We start from the raw sequence: 18,256 nt of genomic DNA on the forward strand, positions 1-18,256 counted from the left end.
TTTAACAGAGAAGGAAAGATGGCAGAATGGAAGCTGATTTCAGGCACTGAACTGCCAAAAACAAGATGATCATCCTAATTACAACAGACAGGAGGGTGGGTGTGGGGACTGGGGACCGCATGGCCTCGCCTGACCTGGTGGGGCTCATAACTTTGCAGTGTAGGGCAGGGGCTGATGTCCTCTGATAGAGACCACCCTGAGCGAGCTACAAATTCATAAATTGGCTTTTCCTATTAAAAGTCTGAGTCTGCCTCTCAGCCCGCCATGGCTTGCCTGAAGAGACAGCAGTTGGTGTGTGGGGAAGGATCAACTCCCCATGACACTGGTCACAGTGGAGGTCTCAGTGATCCGTGATGCTGTGGTGTCTTGGATGGCAAGACAATAGTGCAGCTAAGGGCAGTTTGACTCATATACGAAATTTATATAGAAGCAAAGATTAATCTAAGAAAAAAACAAAGGTCCCATTACTCAATGAGCTGTTCCTGCTAGAATGTCTCATTCCCTTGTTGCTAGGACCCTGCTCACATCAGTGCTCTCCACTCCAGTGCTCCCCGCACCTCCCCTTACCCCTTCAAGAGGCTGTGTGTTCAATAGTGGCAAGCTCCAGGAGACGGTGTCTCAGCCTGAGAAAAACCTTGACCATCCCGGGCCCCCTTTATGCAGTAAAGGTCTTGTCTTTTGCTATCCTGCCACATACCTTGGTCACGTGGTTGGAGTCCTGATCAGCCCCCAGAAGTCCTCCTCCAACACCCACCCTCCTTTCCTGTACTCCAGACTGCATCCCCAGCCTGCTTCCAGCTATGCGTGGTCACACAAGCAGCTTCGGGCCAAGCAGATGTAATATGGGGGTGGGCGGGTTTCGCCTGATGGCGCTGCTGTAATGAATATCCAAGACTGGACAGTTCATAAAGAACAGAAATTTGTTTCTCACAGTTATGGCGGCTGGGAAGTCAGAAATGCAGGAGCCGACAGGTTGCTGTCCGCTAAGGCTGCTCTCTGAGGCCAAGACAGCACGTGGTTGCTGCTTGTCCCACAGGCCACAAAGCTGTCTCCTCACTCGGCAGCAAGGACAACAAGAGGACCGAACTCTGTGTGAAGATCCTCTTATAAAGCCTTAAACCATTCACAAAGGAGGCCCAATGCCCTGTTGCCTCTTCGTACCACTACAGTGATTAAGTCTCAACACAGGAACTTTCCGCAGCCTGGGCCATTCCCAGAGCACTCCCTACAAGGCAGAGGGATGGTGCCATTGCCACTGCCTTCCTCCATCCTGCTGCTTGAGATGCAGCTCTGGGGACAGTCACCTCTGGTGAGGGCAGCTCCGAGCAAGGGCGGAGCAACTGGATGGATTCTGAGTCCCTGGGCAACCTCATAAAGGCAAACTGCCACGCCCGCCTTGGATGCTCCACGCTCCTCCTGTCACATGAGAGATGGGCCTTTCTGCCCAGGGTGTTGCTCTTCCAGGCCTCTCTCACACCCAGCCAAATCTATACCCTAAGTTGTCTAGAAGTGGGTACCTAAAATTGTGGCATCAATTAGCAGGTGGTGAGGGAGAATCACTGCAGGCTGGGAAACCTGCAGTGTTTGTTATACCTTGGCAAACATTTGGTCAAACTGTGTCTTACAAAACCCTGGGGGTATGTATGAAGCCTGTGAGAAGATGGATAAGAAAGAGGGATCAGCCTGCTGCGCAAGCACAAGGACCCGAGTTCGATCCCCGGTACCAAAACGAAAAGGGGGGAGGATCCGAATATTGGCATTATTTGGGTTCTCTTCACCCCTTTCAGAGCAATCCAATGAGACAGATGGTTCTGGGGAGAACCAGCCCACCTATACAGACATGAAGACAGGACAGCAGCTCTGCTGCAAGCTTTGCTTTCTGTGCCTGCAACCTGCAATCTAAGTGGCCTGAAAGTTCAAGAATAAGGGGCACTGTATGGATCAAAAAGGCTTAGGTGCCAGGCATGGTGGCACACGACCATAATCCCAGCTACTGGGGGCAGGGGGCTGAGGCAGGAGGGACACAAGCTGGAAATCATCAGCCTGAATAACTTGTCTTAGCAAGATCTTGTCTCAAAATAAAATAAAAATGTAGCTCAGTGGTTGAGTGCTTGCTTGCCTGTCATGTGCCAGGCTCTGGGCTCAATTCAAAATACCACAGGGAGAAACAAAGCTTAGGTACTTGCATCTAAATGGTTATAAGTTTAAAAAGAAGGGAAAAACCTAAATTTTTTTAAGTTAGAAGACAGCCTTGCAGCAGGAAATAAGCCTGTGGCCGTGGTCCTAAACCTTTCTCAAACTTCTCCTTTGTCTCTGCAAGACTAAACAGCCACCTCCTGACCACGAGTAGTCCAGGGATGTTGATCCCCCACAAGCGAGTTGTTCTAGAAAGCCTCCAGATAGTGCCACTAAATTGGGGCTGGAAGAGGAGAATTGGGCCCACAGGTCTGTGGCTAGAAGCCATAGCCTTCAGCTTAGAAATCTATGTGTAAACAAGTTAGTTAGTTAGTTGTATCTGGAACCAACCTGAAGCAAAAAGACAGAAGACCAAAGAACATAGATAGGTGTAAAAATTCCTGTGACAGGTCAACCTTCAGTTCCATGACCACTCAATCTCTTCACCTGAAACATGGAGTCTAGAAAGCTTTTATGAAAAGGACTAACTGGGAAATATTTTAGGGTCAGTGAGTTCCGTGCATCCGAACTCACTTCCTGTGTTTGCAGAATCTGCTATCGGTGGATGGTGGTGAGAGGCCCCATCCCTCCCCCGAGACCAGATCCTCACTCTCCCCTCACCCTGACAGCCTGACCTGGCCAGTGGCCTCAGTATGGCCCTCCTCTTGGGTGAGTGCCTCGAAGATGCTGGGCAGTTAGAGCTCCCTTGGTGATTCTAGAGGGACCCAGACCCAGCTGCTGTCACTGAAAGGAGGGTGGGCCAGACCAGGTGGCCCCTTGTTGTGACCCTGGTAGGGTTTTGGCCATTGCTTCCCCCTCGATCCAGCCTGTTTCCTAAGCTTAGCCTCTTCAGCTTTCTTGTCAATTTTTTTTTTTTTTTTTTTTGTGGGTGTACCAGGATCCAACTCAGGACCTTGCGTTTGAGAGGCAGGTGGCAGAACCACTGAGCTAAATCCCCGGCTCTTTTCTTGTCAGTTCTTGAGAAACCTAATATCGTTCCATTACATTCCTGTCTTCTGTTGCTTCTGCTACTGTTTGAAACTATGGTCACAGAAGTGGAAGTTAAACCTAGGAGATGGTTCAAAGTGGTTCATATGTAGAGACAGAAATAAGCAGGAGCAGGAACCTCTGGGGACAGAAGCATTCCAGGGAGGAAAAGAGTGATGTGTAAAAGAGACACAGCATGGTCTGAGGGTGTAGAGAAGTGGTAGAGCCCATGCTCAGCTTGTTTGAGGCCTGGGGTTCAGGGCTTGGCACCAAACAAGGCGTGGGGTAGAGGGGGGAGTGACCGAGAATGGGATCCTTATGCACTGCAAAAGTGGATAATAAAAAAGGAAAAAAAGAGCGCATGGAACAAATGGAAAGTTAAGAGATCAAGTACAAAGAGACTGAGGCCCAAGTCCAGTACTGGAACTGGAGCTTCCACGTGGAAATGTGGCACAGAGAGGGTCAGCGACACTAACAGATGCCACCAGGGGCTGCAGGCTGGCAAAGGTCACCGGTGTAGACGAAGAGGTCACAGAGACAGAAACACTGGTGAGTTTTCACTGAGCAAGCATGTTTCAGAGCAAACTCCTCTAATCCAGTATAATTTCTTAATTCATTTTACTGTGCAGCTAAACCATTGCCAGTGTTTCCATTTTCCGTCTTTATACTGTTGAAATAATTTTCACTGGCAATCATTCTTCTCCATTTAAATTCTACAGCATGAAAATGATTCATCGCTACAAAATGTTGGTCCGTGGATTCTACCAATTATAGCACCTGCAATTAGGAATTTTCTTTTGTAATCAAATTTTGTAAATTTGGTAAGGTACGTAATTCTTCTGTTAGTTTTAGTCAGGGGCAATTTCTATCAGGCATAGCCCCCACCATTGCCGGCCAGGGAGGAGGGAGGACTCAGCCCCAGGAGGACTCGGGCTGCGCTCCATACCCTTCCTCTGCCCTCCCTTCCCCTCCCTCCCTCCTTCCTTCCTTCTCCACTTCCTTTCAAATTCCCTCTCAAAGCGTTGGTAGACTTTACCTAAGAGCGAGACATTCAATCTGTTTAGCAGAAGCTCTGGAGGGTTGACGGTATAGCTCAGTGGTAGAGCGCTTGTCTAGCATGCGTGAGGCCCTGGGTTTGAAACCCAGCGCAGCAACAAAACAGAACGCCAAAAAGTGTGCTTTCCACACTCCTAGAACAAAAAGAAACTTGTGTCTCTGCAATTAGGGATATGGCATGCTTTCGATGATGGGGATCTTCCTGTATTATCGAACCTCCCAGCCCCATCCTAAGCACATAACAGGCAGAAAGAAAGGTAAAGTGGGTCTTCCAACGTCCCCAAGCGACCAGCAGCCCCTCCCCGGGCTCCACCAGTCCCTGCCGCCGTCAGCAGCGTCTCTAGTCGCCGCCCAGCCATGCGCACCTGCAGCCCCGAGAACCCACACGGCTGCAGCCACCAGAGGGCGCCCGCGCTCCTCGGAAGGGGGATGCGGAGACGTGTGCAAGATTCAGTCCCGGATTTTAAGGAGGCGACAAAAGCCCAGGACTGCGACGTCCACAACAGCCACCTTGCTTCAATACCATAACTTCTCCTGAACTTGCAGACCAAGGATTTGTTTTTTAGATCAAAACGATGTCATGTCCTATGTCAGTCCTTCTCTAATAATAGCAACAATAATGAGGACGGTAATGGCTTCCTAATGGCGCCCTGCCTTAAGGGTTTTCTGGTCCACAGCAATCTTGTCTTGATTGTTGCTCCTCCGCAATTTGGAAGCTTAAACTCATTCACTCCCTCCGGGATTTGAAAAAAGTTAGCTAACAATATCTTGTGTTTGCATACTCTGGTCTAGCTTTTAGAGTGCTTTCCAGAAACTTCTCATTTAAACCTCAAACATTTTTCTTCCCCTTTTTAGGATGAACAAGCAAATGTGGAAAGTCACTATTACCCTTGTGGGAAAGGAGCTCAAAGCTAGCAAATAGCTCTTGACCTTGGGCTCTGCATCTCCAAACCCCCAGCTTTCTGCCCCGCCCCAAGTTCTTTGCTGCCCCACAGGCTCCTGCTCAGCCAGATCTTAACACTTCCTTCCATCAGTCTGGACTGGCACAGCAGAGGAAGACAGGTAGGACAGGAGACCAGGAAAAGCGTGATTTTTACATTGCACTTTTAATAAAACTCAAAACTTTCTAAGGTCCTTAAAGACGTGGATGAGCCCTGCCGCTCCCTTATGGATGGGCCACAGCTCTAACATCTGCGCTGGCAGTCATCCCGCCTCCCCGTGGAGAGGACCATTGCCTGTCATCTGTATTGAATCCCCTTCCCATAGATTCACAGGTAGCACAGAATTCCATCCCGAAGCGCCCATAAATATACTCAGCTAGAGGCCACAATGTACATCTTTCTCTCTCAAGGGCTCCACTCTGAGTATGTACTTTTAAATTCTAATGAATTTCTTTGTGCCTCTTACTGATGCATCTTGAAAATTCTTTTTCTATGATGGAAGCCAGAGAACCCGCAACCGGCCCCTTGGGTGGGGTGAGTCCAGGTTTCCTATGCCCACTCGGGACGGATGACAGGGCCAGATCTTTCCCCACAGTTGCTGGGCCAAGAGGAGGTGCAGAGGGGCCAGATGCCGGAGAGCACTTCAGGCTGGATTCTGTTCATCACCTGTGCAACCCCAGGCGAGACACCAGGCTGTGGCTCCGGAGGAGGTGCCACTCTCACGTGTCTGGACTATGACTGTGCAGAAAGCAAAGGGGCCACCACTGCAGAGAAAGCACAACGAGCTACGCTGGGGTGGCAGTGGAATCATTGCCATGCCTGAGCCAGCCCCAAGCACCAAGCTTCACACCCAAAGCAGCTCTGGCCTCCAGACCCGTCCCAGGAGCCACATTTTCCAAGCCTGAAACTGAGTGATGGTCATGTCACGAGGTGGGGTAGGTTTTTTGACTTATGTCATGGAAAAGCATTTCAGGGTGTGTCGGTGAAGGGCATAGAAATATTTATTAAGCAGAAGGAAATACATACTCAGAAGGGAGAGGCGCATTATGGTTTGGGGCTGGAGCTTTTTATGTGGCCTTGGGGGCATCATCAGGAGGATGATCTGGGATGTATCTCCCTACCATCTGTGGGATTACCCTTTTGGTGGATGAGGTTAGAATGCAAACCATTTTCATGTATTTGAAGTTTAGATACGCTGCCCACTTCCTAGTACTGCTTCCTTGAAGACAGAGGTCTGTGGAGTTTATGAATCTACAGAATTGGAGAAAAAGGGAGAGAGCAAATCCACAATAGATGAGCAGCAGCCATCCCCATGCAAACAAGAAGGCCCACACCAGATGAATAGCCCCAGCCCGCCCCAAGAGGGGAAGCTGACTCACTCCCACTGGACCAACAGCATCCCTGCCTCACAGGAGCAACAGGCCCGTGCCGAAAGACGAGTGTCCCCAACACAAGGGGGAGACCGTTCACTAAGCCGGCTCTACATTTTGCTTCCACACGGCGGCACAGACCAACAGAGATGAGGACAGAACAACTGACCTGATCTTGCACGAGGACAATGCCTGGGGAGAGAGGGAGCAGCCAGACCCCACACCTGCAAACACTAAGTCCAACAGCTGCTTGAAGCCCCGCCCTGTAGCCTACCTCCAGCAGGGACCAGAGAGCTGATAGTGTTCCGCATCAACCAACAGGAGCGAGGGCACACCTTGACTTGGAAAGTAATTGCAGTTTAGGAGGAACAGACACGGGGCCACTGGAGCAGGGCGGGCATCTCAAAGACCCACAGGCCCTAAAGCTAGGCAGAGAAAACCACGGCTGACTGGATCTCAAGACTGCAGATCTTGGAAAGAAACCACTCATTCAAAGACAGGAATTTTTTCTGTGACTCTATCTTTTTCTGATTTTTCTATTTCATATTAATTTTATCTTTCCTTCTTTGGGGCATGAGAGTTTTTTCTAGCTTTTTCCTCTTTTAGTTTCTTTTCTCTTCTTCCCTTTCAAGTTTTTTCTCTTCCTTCTTATCTTTCTTTTATTTCTTTTATTTTTTAAGGCTCTTTATCTTTTTTCCTCTTTTTCTTGTTTGTTCTCTCCTGCAACTATTCTCTTCTTCTCTTTTTTTTTTTTTTTTTGGTACCGGAGATCAAACTCGGCACCTTGCACTTGTGAGGCAAGCACCAGAACCACTGAGCTAAATCCCCAGCCCAACTATTCTCTAACACTAACATTTTACTCCTTAATAGGACCCTCTCACTTTTCTCTCCTTTTACACATATCCCGTTGATTAATTTTTCAAATTTTCCTTCTCCAGTTCCCCACCCCTCTATACATTTACTAGTATAACTACTAAGCTTTTTAAATCTCTAGATAGCTAGTTAACTTTACACTATTGCTATTGAATATTGTTCTATTGTTAGAAAAGGTAAAGTTGTTGCATGTAGGAGATATTTACTATAGGTCAATAGTAGGTCAAGGGCTGGGGATTTAGCTGAGTGGTTCCACTGCCTGCCTCACAGGCTCAAGGTCCTGAGTTTGATCCCCGGTACCAAAAAAAAAAAAAAGAAAAAAAATAGTAGGTCAATATTTGTTTGTTTGTTTGCTTGTTTGGTACCGGGGATCGAACTCAGGACCTTGCACTTGTGAGGCAGGCAGTGGAACCACTCAGCTAAATCCCCGGCCCAGTAGGTCAATATTTGGTTTGTCTTAGTGTTCATACTATAACCGTAGATCTCTTTTCTACAGTTAAGGGTGGTACATTATTTGTCCTTAGAGTTTATCAATACTCAGTTTGTATTTGACATTATAACCGATACAAATGTCATTACCGTAGCCAAAGTGACATAGCTGTTACTATTACTTGGTTTTCTTGGGATGCCAATATCTGAATTGCCTTGGGGTCATTAACAATAGGGCCGGGGATTTAGCTCAGTGGTTTCGCCACCTGCCTCGAAAGCGCAAGGACCTGCATTCGATCCCTGGTACCGGAAAAAAAAAAGAAACACAAGAAGACAAGCCAACAAAATGCCTCCAAAAACTTCCAACTCCCCCAAAGCTGATCCATGAGGCACCAAAAAGGAGGAAACCAAAAGCCACACACCTATGTTATTTAAAATAATATCATGAGGGCTGGGGATTTAGCTCAGTGGTTCCACCGCCTGCCTTGCAAGCAAAAGGCCCTGAGTTCGATCACCGGTACCAAAAAAAAAACAAAACCAAAGAGACACAGACTGACAGAATGGATCAAGAAACAAAATCCAATGGTATGCTGTAGGCATGCTATTTCTATGCTGCAGACAAGAAACACAGTTAACCCAAAAAGAAACTCATAGACTGAAAACTGAAGCATGGAAAACAATATTCCATGAAATGGGAATAACAAAGCAAATGTAGCTATCCTATATTCAGACAAAGTGAACTTCAAGGCAAAACTGATCAAAAGAGCCAAAGAAGGGCACTGTGGTCTGGAATTGCAGGGGCAGTCCTGCTCTCCGCCCCAGGGCACAATGCACCTGTAGCAGCCAGCTGTTGACTTGCTGCAAAAAACCTCCAGCCCCAGCAGATGTGCTCCCTGGGGTCTCCTCTGTGGGGCAGTCACCTAAGCCCCAGACTTGTGCCTTTTCCTCCAGAAAGCTGGTCATGGGCAAAGCCAACACCATCATCACCAGCAGCAATCAGGACTCAGTGGCCTGAGGGCTTTGCAGCCTGGAGAATCCTCTCCCCGACTCCTCCTCAACTCTGCACATCAGAGCCCTGTGCCACCTCTGACCTCTCCTGGGAGCCCAGAAGCCTGGAAAGGAAGTCAGCAGGGCTGAAAGGCCACAACCCATAAAACATCAGGCCCAGAGAGTTTTCGTGTATTTTTCTCACTCAATCCTCAGGACCTTCCAATGCACTTCATTTGGAAAGAAGTGGTTTTCAGGGACAAACTTCCAGAGTAAGACATATCTGATCATGGCACTGGACATTTACTGGGTGATTCCTGGGTGTGCCACTGTTTTCTTTCATTAAAAGTGTACCTAGGACCCTACGAGGTGGGCAGTATCATTTTCCCTATTTTATCTATGAGGAGACAGAGGCAGAGAAGAGATGAGAGGTTTGCCCGAGCCTCAGAGGGATTCAGCTCCCGCCTCTGGCTCAGCCTGCCCTCTTGCCCACCTCATCGTACATCTGAGACGTCACCAGGAAGAAACCATGTGAGAGTTAGAATATAAGTTGTAGACCAAATTGTGCTGAGAGAGATTGTGAGTAGTGCTAAAACACACACACACACACACACACACGCACATGCACACGCACACGCACGGACAGGAGGAGCCCAGGAAGGAAGGTGTGCAGCCCAAGGCAGAGAGACCTGAGGGGCAGTTCTCCCACAAGGTGGCGGCAGGCAGCACCAGAGTGTAACCACTTTCTACCAATGCTATGATCTAGGTCCTTGTTTGGGGGCAACAAAGTTTGAAGCCGACAAAACAGCAAGCAGTGGGGAATGTCTGAATGTATGTTTAATAGAAGGAATTTTAAAAAAGCTCCCCGCTTATCAGGAAGGGGTTCCGTAAGGCAGGCACTGTGGATGTTTAAGTTCTTTGGCTTTTTATACAGTTTTTGGTACAGGTGAATGCAACAGAAAGCAGGGATGCACCCGGTTGCTGGCAGGCCTTTGATGTCCCGGAAGCAGGCTGTTCTGTTTGTATTTCACTTGCTCCAGGGCTTCTCCCATTTGTTTATGGGCCTGTTCTTTGGCCCTTGCCAAAGAACCTGATAGTTTATTTAAGTTCATTATTTGGGCTTTTTGTCTGTCAACTCACTTAAGCCCTGACTTTTAGTTTATTTCAAGTCTGCCTAATTTCCTTTCATCTCCTGGCTTTAAGAGCACACCCCCCAGGCACGCAGAGAGGGCCTTGCCTTCCTTCCCGCATTCTGCTCCTGTCTCCAGGCACACTCCTCCTCTCAGCTCCCAATGAAAACTTCTCCCTGCTTTTATCTCTGGCTCCCCCTCATCTCTCCCCATCTCCTAGAGGCAATGCTTCTCTCTCCTTTTTCCCTTCAGAGCCACAGGCTTTTAGTCTGCTCCTGACAGGATTGTGCTGAAACCTGGACGCTGTCCCCTGAGTTCTTTGTGCCCTCGATGAAAGAATTCAGTCAAAACACATAGGTGAGCTGGGCGTTGTGGTGCACGCCTGTGATCCCAGCACTTGGGAGGACGAGGCAGGAGGATCACCGTGAGTTTGAGGCCAGTCTGGCCTATGTAGAGAGGTCCTGTCTCAAAATAATAATAATAATAATAAAATAATAAAACACATGGGTGGCTGTGCAGAAGTCTAGGTAGAGTTTATTGTAAAATAGCCGTAGAGAGTTATGCTTTTAAGGGAGATGGTAGCTGGGCATTTAGCTCAGTGGTTAGGGCGTATGCCTCGAAAGCGAAAGGTCCCGAATTCAATCCCCGGTACCAAAAAAAAGGGGGTGCGGTGGCATATAGTGTGAGCTTTGGATACATTTTTATGCACCTAAAAGTCACTGTTGGGGTCTGGGGAACTGAGGCAATTACGATGCTTAGCACATTTTACTTAGAAGTTACTTGGGAATTGCAGAATATCTCCCCGTCCTTTTGAGGTGGTCGCTATTTCCTTAGATTTTGATGTCATTAGAAACTTGCAAAAGCTCTTAAAGCAGGTCCCAGCCTAAGGCAGGCAGTTCTTTGAAGAACATTTCCTTCCCTGATATAACTGGGCTGTAGGCTGTAGCAGCCAGGAATGCAGTGTGCCTTGTTCTGGAGTCGTACAGCCCCGTGGCCACATCAGAAGGAATGTGCACAGTGAGGAACTTTAAAATGTCCCTGTCCTCTGAGAGACCACTTTAAGTCTGAGACCTAAGAAATGATTACAAAATGTATTATACATTGACATCTTTGTTTCTTTACTGAACTGGAAACACATGCTATTCTGACCCGCCCCTTTTGTCCCTCAGGCCTGCTAATGTCTAACCACCTGCCTAAAATATCTCCAATCCCGAGAGTTTTCCCTTCGTCACAGCCAGTCCCTCCCGTCATGCCTGGGGTCCCCGTGGTTGAGTGAAAGCTGCAGTGCCTGCCTGAGCACTGCTGTGGGTGTCTCTGGGGCTGCCCCTCCCTTCCAATCATCAGGTTCCACTTTCCTGGCTCCCTCACTGGGCCAGGCCTTTTCCTCCCTCTCCCTGAGTTCTTTACAGTCTGTATCTGGTTTTCAGTGTAATCACTACTGACAACAAAGGTGTTGGCTGTTGATGTGGTTATTTCTCTCATTTTGAAAGGCCTGTGCTAAGAAAGTTTTTAATCTATAAAGATTGCACAATACATTACATGTCTAGCCCCAGGCTTGCCCTTGCTCTGCATTTCAGCCTCACATCTAAAATTTTCCATAGCACAGAGAGCGGTGCTGGGGTTGCAAGAACTGCAGAGTTTGCCTTAAGGTTTCTACTGTGAACATCTGCATTGCAACCTAACTTGTGTGACCAGACTATAAGCTTCTCTCGTAACCAATCACTGAGCTTCAGCCAATCACAAGCAGCCAACTGTTCAAAACTGGTCCAAAAGTCGGGCCTGGTGGCACCCACCTGTAATCCCAGCACTCTTTGGAGGCTGAGGCAAGAGGATTGCAAACTGGAGTCAAGCCCAGGAAATTTAGCAACTTAGTAACTGTATCAAAAATTAAAAATAGGGCTGGGGATTTAGCTCAGTGGTGCCAAGCACGAGGTCCTGAGTTTAATTCCCGGTACAGAAAGAAAAAAAAAGGGCTGGGGATTTAGCTCACTGGTTCTGCTGCCTGCCTCACAAGTGCAAGGTCCAGAGTTCGATCCCCAATACCAAAAAAAATAAAAATAAAATAAAAATAAAAGAAAGGGGTTGGGGATGTAGCTCAGTGGGAAGGCCCTCTGTTCAACCTTGGTATTACCAAAAAAAAAAGTTTAAATAAGGCAGATGTGAGGAATAACCAATTGCACTGTCTCTGCTTCCACTTTGCTTTGTTTTCTCTGGCTACAGCCATAACCTGCCAACGCAGTACATGTGCTGCCTAAGCAAGCACAATAACCTGCCCATGTGGACTTGGACATTTTGAACCATCTTTTGGTCTGGATTGCTGCTCAATTCTAGATTTGCAAATAATGCCAATTAAAAGCTGCAAACACAGAAGCAGGGGAATAAGGCCAGTGGTAGAGTGCTTGCCCAGCATGCATGAGGGTCAAATCCAGGGCACCAAAAGAAGAAAAAAAAATCTGCAAAACTAGGTATGTTGTAATTTTGTCTTCACCCAACAAAGAGGTCACAGGCTATCCCACGACTAAACCGTTCCATGCTCTGGAGCGGACCTAGAAGGAGCGGCTTTAGACCATGGACCAAGACCACATCCCTGAATATCTGGTCTCTTCTCCAGGTTCAGACTTGCTGCTGCTGCTGCTTTTCCCTTCCTTTATCTTTCCCCTATCCTGTAGCTTTAGCTTCCCCAGTTTCTATTCCTTCAAGATTACAGCCAGCAGGCCCGAGGATTTAGCACAGTGTTTCCACCACCTGCCTGGAAAGCACAAGGTCCCAAGTTCTATCTCCAGTACCAAAAAACAAAACAAAGGCAAAAGATTATAGCCAGCTGTGGTGGTGCACACCTGTAATCCCAGCACCTGGGAGGCTGAGGCAGGAGGATTGCTGCAAGGTCAAGGCCAGGGCAGGGTGATGTAGTGAGTTCAAGGCCAGCCTGAACTACACAGTGAGATCCTGTCTCAAAAAAACTCAAAAAAAAAAAAAAATTACAGCCTGCCAAGGCTCAAGGCCCTAACTACTTCTTAGTCTTTTTTCATAGTGTGATCCTTCAGTGACAGTCCCTGTGGCATCTGACTTTTTCCATAGTCCTCAAATTAAACGTCTGTCTTAGACCAAACAACCTCAGAATACCAGGGACAAATGTGGGGGACATGACAAGGCCAGGTTTGTGGACCTGGTGTGAAGGAGCCACCGCTACATCTGAGGAACCCTGAGGTATGTCACTAAAAGTCAGAGATTATGAAAGGTTGGAAAGTGGAATTTGGGTGACATTTAAGCGATCAGCAGCTTATGAAGCTGCCAGCAAAGTGAAGCTGTCTGTGAAGAGGTCAGTGTTGGGTCGGTCTGCAAAGTAAGCCCAAGCCCTCTGTTCTCAGAATCTCCAAAGTTACAGCAGATCTAGAATGTTGAGTGCAGAACACACACACACACACACACCCCCCGCCCGGAAAGCTCTGTACCCGGGCTATAAATCAAGCCCACTACCCTGTGTCAAAGTAGCTTAGATCCTCCAAGCAAGCAGGGGATGTTCCATTATTACTAATATGATTTCAAATAGTGAAATTTCTGATAGTCTGAGATTTTTGAGAACAAAGTACCTCAGTGAGTGAAAAAGCAGTAACCACTCCAAGAAGAGTTATGATGATGAAGGCTGCAGCACGTCCTTGAGAGAAAGAGCTTTTGCTGGTGACTTCGAAATGCACTGTATTGGTGTTGTTATTCCACCAGGATAAGCAGCCAGCCAGGCTGTTACTTCCGAAGGCGGGAAAGCACACTCTCCTCATAAGTGCAAGACTGGGAACTAAGATGCATCATTTCAGCCCACATCTTGTTGGCAGGACTTGTTCTCAGGCAGGGAAGGCTAGGAAAGTCCTGGACACGGAGGAACAGCTGTCCACCTCCCAGCCTACACTGACAACTGTCTTCAGTGTAGAGAGCAAAGGAGCAGAAGACAGGGTAGAGGTTCAGGCCCTGCAAACACAAGCCCAGGTGTCCTTCCAGGGTACACGTGGGCCCACAGGCAGCCCCTCACAGTGACCAGCCACACATGACAGACCTGCCCACTGAGTCCTGGGCCAGGCAGATGACAGGTCCCTGATGTGGATCATGTCAGGCTTAGAAAAGTGGGACATGGAGGAGCAGGACGGATCACCCCACAGATGCACAATAATATAGACACCCCCACCCCAGCCCATGTTCTGAAGCTGCCATGGAGGAATGCCAGGGAAACGAAGTCATAGCAAGGTGACAGTGACAGTATGCTTAGAGGTGGGGTGGCACAATGGGTAAGTGCATAGACCTGCAGCCAGGTTAAGTAAATTTAAATCTAAGGTCTGCCAATTACTAGTAACCACTCTGCACAAATTACCTAACCCCTCTGAACCTCAGTTTGCTCATTCATTCATTCATGTTTTCTTACTGGAAATTGAATTCAGGGCCTTGAGCTTGCCAGACAGGCACTGCACTGCTGAGGTACATCCCCATGCTTCTTTTTTTTTTTTTTTTTTTTTTGGTACCAGGGATCGAACTTGGGTCCTTGAGCTTGCACAGCAGGCAGCGAAACCACTGAGCTAAATCCCTGGCCCTCCCCATTATTCTTTAATAAGATCCAATGGAAAATCACAAGGTGGGTATGAGGTGGGACAAAACTACACTCAACCAATAAGATTACAAGTATAGTCGCTTAGGTAATATTGATTAAATGGAGATCAAATGGGAAGCAAGTCACGTAGCAAGTATGCATGGACTGAACAAAGATTTCTGGGAAGGGATAGGTCAGGGAGCTTTCTTGGAAGGAATGGGTTAAGGTCTTGGCCTCCCCACTCAAGTGGTTGATACCTATTTAGAATGTCAATTTCCGATGTTCATCCCTAGGAAAGTATGTTGGTGTAGCTGTTCCTCTTTTCTTGAAGCCTGACCTTCAGTGAATGTGTCTCGCTGCAACTGTCTTCTGCCCTGCCTAGGAGCCTATAATATATTTAGTTAACTTACTAATACTACTCTTTCATATTATAGTTGTACAATAGTAAATTTCCCTCTAAGCAGGGGTTTAGCTGAATTTCATTAGTTTTGTTATGTTTACTTTCATTGTTTCATTGTTTCATTCATCCCATTTTGATTTTCTTCTTTGACCATTAGTTTTTTAAGCGTTTTAATAATTCCATATATTTGTGAGTTTTTAAGTTTTTTCATTCCATTGTGGAGAATATGCTTTGCATTGTTTTTATTATTTTAAATTTGAGTTTGTATGTGCTTTACAATCTATCCCAGAGAATGCTTCATTAGCATTTGAAATGTACGTTGTTAAGAGGAATTGCTTTTTGAGACAGGGTCTCACTATGTAGTCCAGGCTGGCCTTGAACTTACTGTGCAGCCCAGGCTGGCCATTCAGAGGAAAATGCTATAGATGTCTGTTAGATCAGTTGGTTTGTAGACTAGTACAAGTTTTGTTTCCTCATTTATCTTCTGTCTAGTTTATCTGTTATTCAAAGTAGGTGACAGAGGTACCAACATACAGTGATACACCTTGATGCTGGGCAGTGGCAGCAAGCCGCAGCTCCCAGCCAGCCCTGTGACCAGCCACAATTGCTAAACCTGTGCTGTGTTGCTTAGCTATGAGGTTTGCTAAGGTAGATGTATTAAATGCATTTGGAACTTAAGATATTTTCAGTTTAGATGGGTTAATTGGGATGTAACCCCATCATGAAGACAAAGTGTCTGTAATCACTTAGATTGTCCTAAGTAATTACATAATGGCTTTCCTAGGGTAGATCAAATTACCATCTTGGAATTATATGCTTTCAACCTCCAGTTCTCTTTTATCTTGTAGGGCAAGTCTGTGAGCAAATTCTCTCACTTCATCTGACAAAATATTTCACCTTCAATTTTGAAAGTTAGTTTTACTGGACAGAGAATTCTTGGTTGAAAATTTTTTTTCTTTTCAGCGTTTTCCAAGTTATCTACCACCTCTGGCACCACTGTTTCTGCCCAAACAACACACACTCTTAATCTTATTTCCATGAAAATAACATGTCTCTCTCTCTTGCTGCTTTCAAGATGTTCTCCTTTTGACTTTGACTTTTAGCAGTTGTTTTTATATGTTATGTTTGTTTGTGGATCTTTGTGTTTATTTCACTTAGGGCTCACAGATGTTCTGGATTGTTCAAATTGTTGTTTTGCAATACATTTTGGGAGTTTTTAGTCAGAGTATATTTTCATTTCCTTTCTCCTTTTCTTGTGATATTACCATTATGCATATATTGTTCTGCCCAAAGTCATGTATTTCTGAGGCCGTGTTCATTTTTCTTAATTCCTTTTTTCTCTGATCAGTCTATCCTGGATTATTACTTTTAACTATTCAAGTCTGCTGTTGAGCCTCTCTACTGAATTTGTTATTATACTTTTTAACTCCAGAATTTCTATTTAGGTCTTTTCATATAGGGCACCAAGTAATCCAAACAAGCAAAATAATCCAAACAAGGGAACTATAACTACCAATCTGCTAGATATCTGAAATGTGAGTTCATGTTCTCTAAAATCGAAGAATGAATTCTAGGAGGAACAGAGGTTAAGAGTAGGAAGAATTTATTGAGAAGAAGATAGCTTCTAAGAGACAGAAGGGGGACTTGAAAGTGGGCTGCCCACCCATCCTACTTCTCAAAGGTGTTTTATGGGGCAAAGCCACGAGGTGAGGCGGGCACAAAGTGGGACAAAACTATAAGTTCCAATGAAAAACAAGGTGGGCCGGGGACTTAGCTCAGTGGTTCCTCCGCCTGCCTTGCAGGCACAGGGTCTCGAGTTCCATCCCCGGTACCCAAAACAAAAAAACAAAACAAAACAAAACAAAAAAACAAGGTGGGGACGAGGTGGGACAAAACCATAATCAACCAATGAGATTACAAGTACAGTAGCACAGATAATATTAAATGGAGATCAAATGGGAAAGACAGTCATGTAGCAAGTGTACATGCATTTCCCTGAAGGAATGGGCTAGCTAGGGATGGTCTGGTGCCCAACTAAGGTGACTGAGGTCTATTTAGAGTACCAATCACTGCTATTCACCCCCAGGGGAAGTAGGTGGGTGTAGGAGTTTCTCTTTTTACAAGGTTAACCTTCAGTGACAGTGCCTCAATTGTTTTCTATGCTGAGGGCCCAGCCTTGTCTACCTTCTCATTAATAGCTAACTTAGCTAGAATTGTCTGCAATATTATCCTTTTATTTATATTCTTTTTGATATAACATTGTCATTATATCTGCCTTTAGTTTTTTTGAGACAGGGTCTCACTATGTTGCCAAGGCTGGCCTCAAATTCCTTAGTTCAAGTAATCCTCCTGCCTCAAGGTCCTGAGTAGCTAGGAGTACAAGCAAGGGCCACTGCCCAGCACGTTATGGGAACACTTTATTCCCCCAGTGCTGGGGAATGAACCCAGGAACTTTGCACTGAGCTACATCTCCAGCCTTTCTTTCTTCGTTCATTCAACACAGGTCTCAGTAAATTGCCCAGACTGGGTTTGAAAATGCCATCTTCCCGCCTCAGCCTCCCAGAAGGCTGAGATTACAAGCAGAAGCCAACATGCACAGCTGTTGTTTTTTGACAGGATCACATTACACAGTCCAGGAACTTCTTATGTAGTCCAGGCTGGCCTCAAACTTGCACTTTTCCTCCCTCAGACTTCCTAATGCTAGGATCTTAGCCCTGTGCCACAGTATCTAGCCTGGGAAATCTATTTTTAATGGGAACTTTGGAATCTTTTTCTTATAACTTTACATCTTGTTGCTGTTTCTGTTGCCTGCTTTATTTCTAAAGTATGAGGTACATGTTTAGTATTTTGTTAGAGACTGGATATTTTAGATATTATAGAAATTCTGGGTACTGGTTTTTCCACCCCTGTATCCCTGAGGGTTATTGCTTAGTGAGTGGTATCACTATTGGGCCTCTGCTCCCGACACACAGGTAATCACAACCTTGGGTATGCCCAGTGTCTTTGGGATGAGTCTTAGGCCTGTCTTAACCCTTTTCCTTGATCAACCCCAGGTATTAAAACTCCAGCAATTGCCCACGGATTACTCAGTTTTAAACAATGCTCTAGGGCACAAATTGCTTTACAAACTAATCCAATCATATTTTAGTTCCTTTGAAAGAATTCTCAGGTCTGTGTCTCACATTTATTCTAAACCTACAAGAGCTCCTGTGAATTGTCTTCCTCCTCAGTTCTCCCTTACAAATGACATGGCTTACTTTAGACAGCACTTTCCATCTTTTCCCAGTTGCTTTTAATTACAATCTCCAAGTAATGTCTTCATCTGAACTTACTTG

Source organism: Heterocephalus glaber, unplaced genomic scaffold, assembly GCF_053883595.1.
Source record: "Heterocephalus glaber isolate CG9 unplaced genomic scaffold, H.glaber_assembly_v1.0 deba00001442, whole genome shotgun sequence".
Taxonomy (NCBI): Eukaryota; Metazoa; Chordata; class Mammalia; order Rodentia; family Bathyergidae; genus Heterocephalus; species Heterocephalus glaber.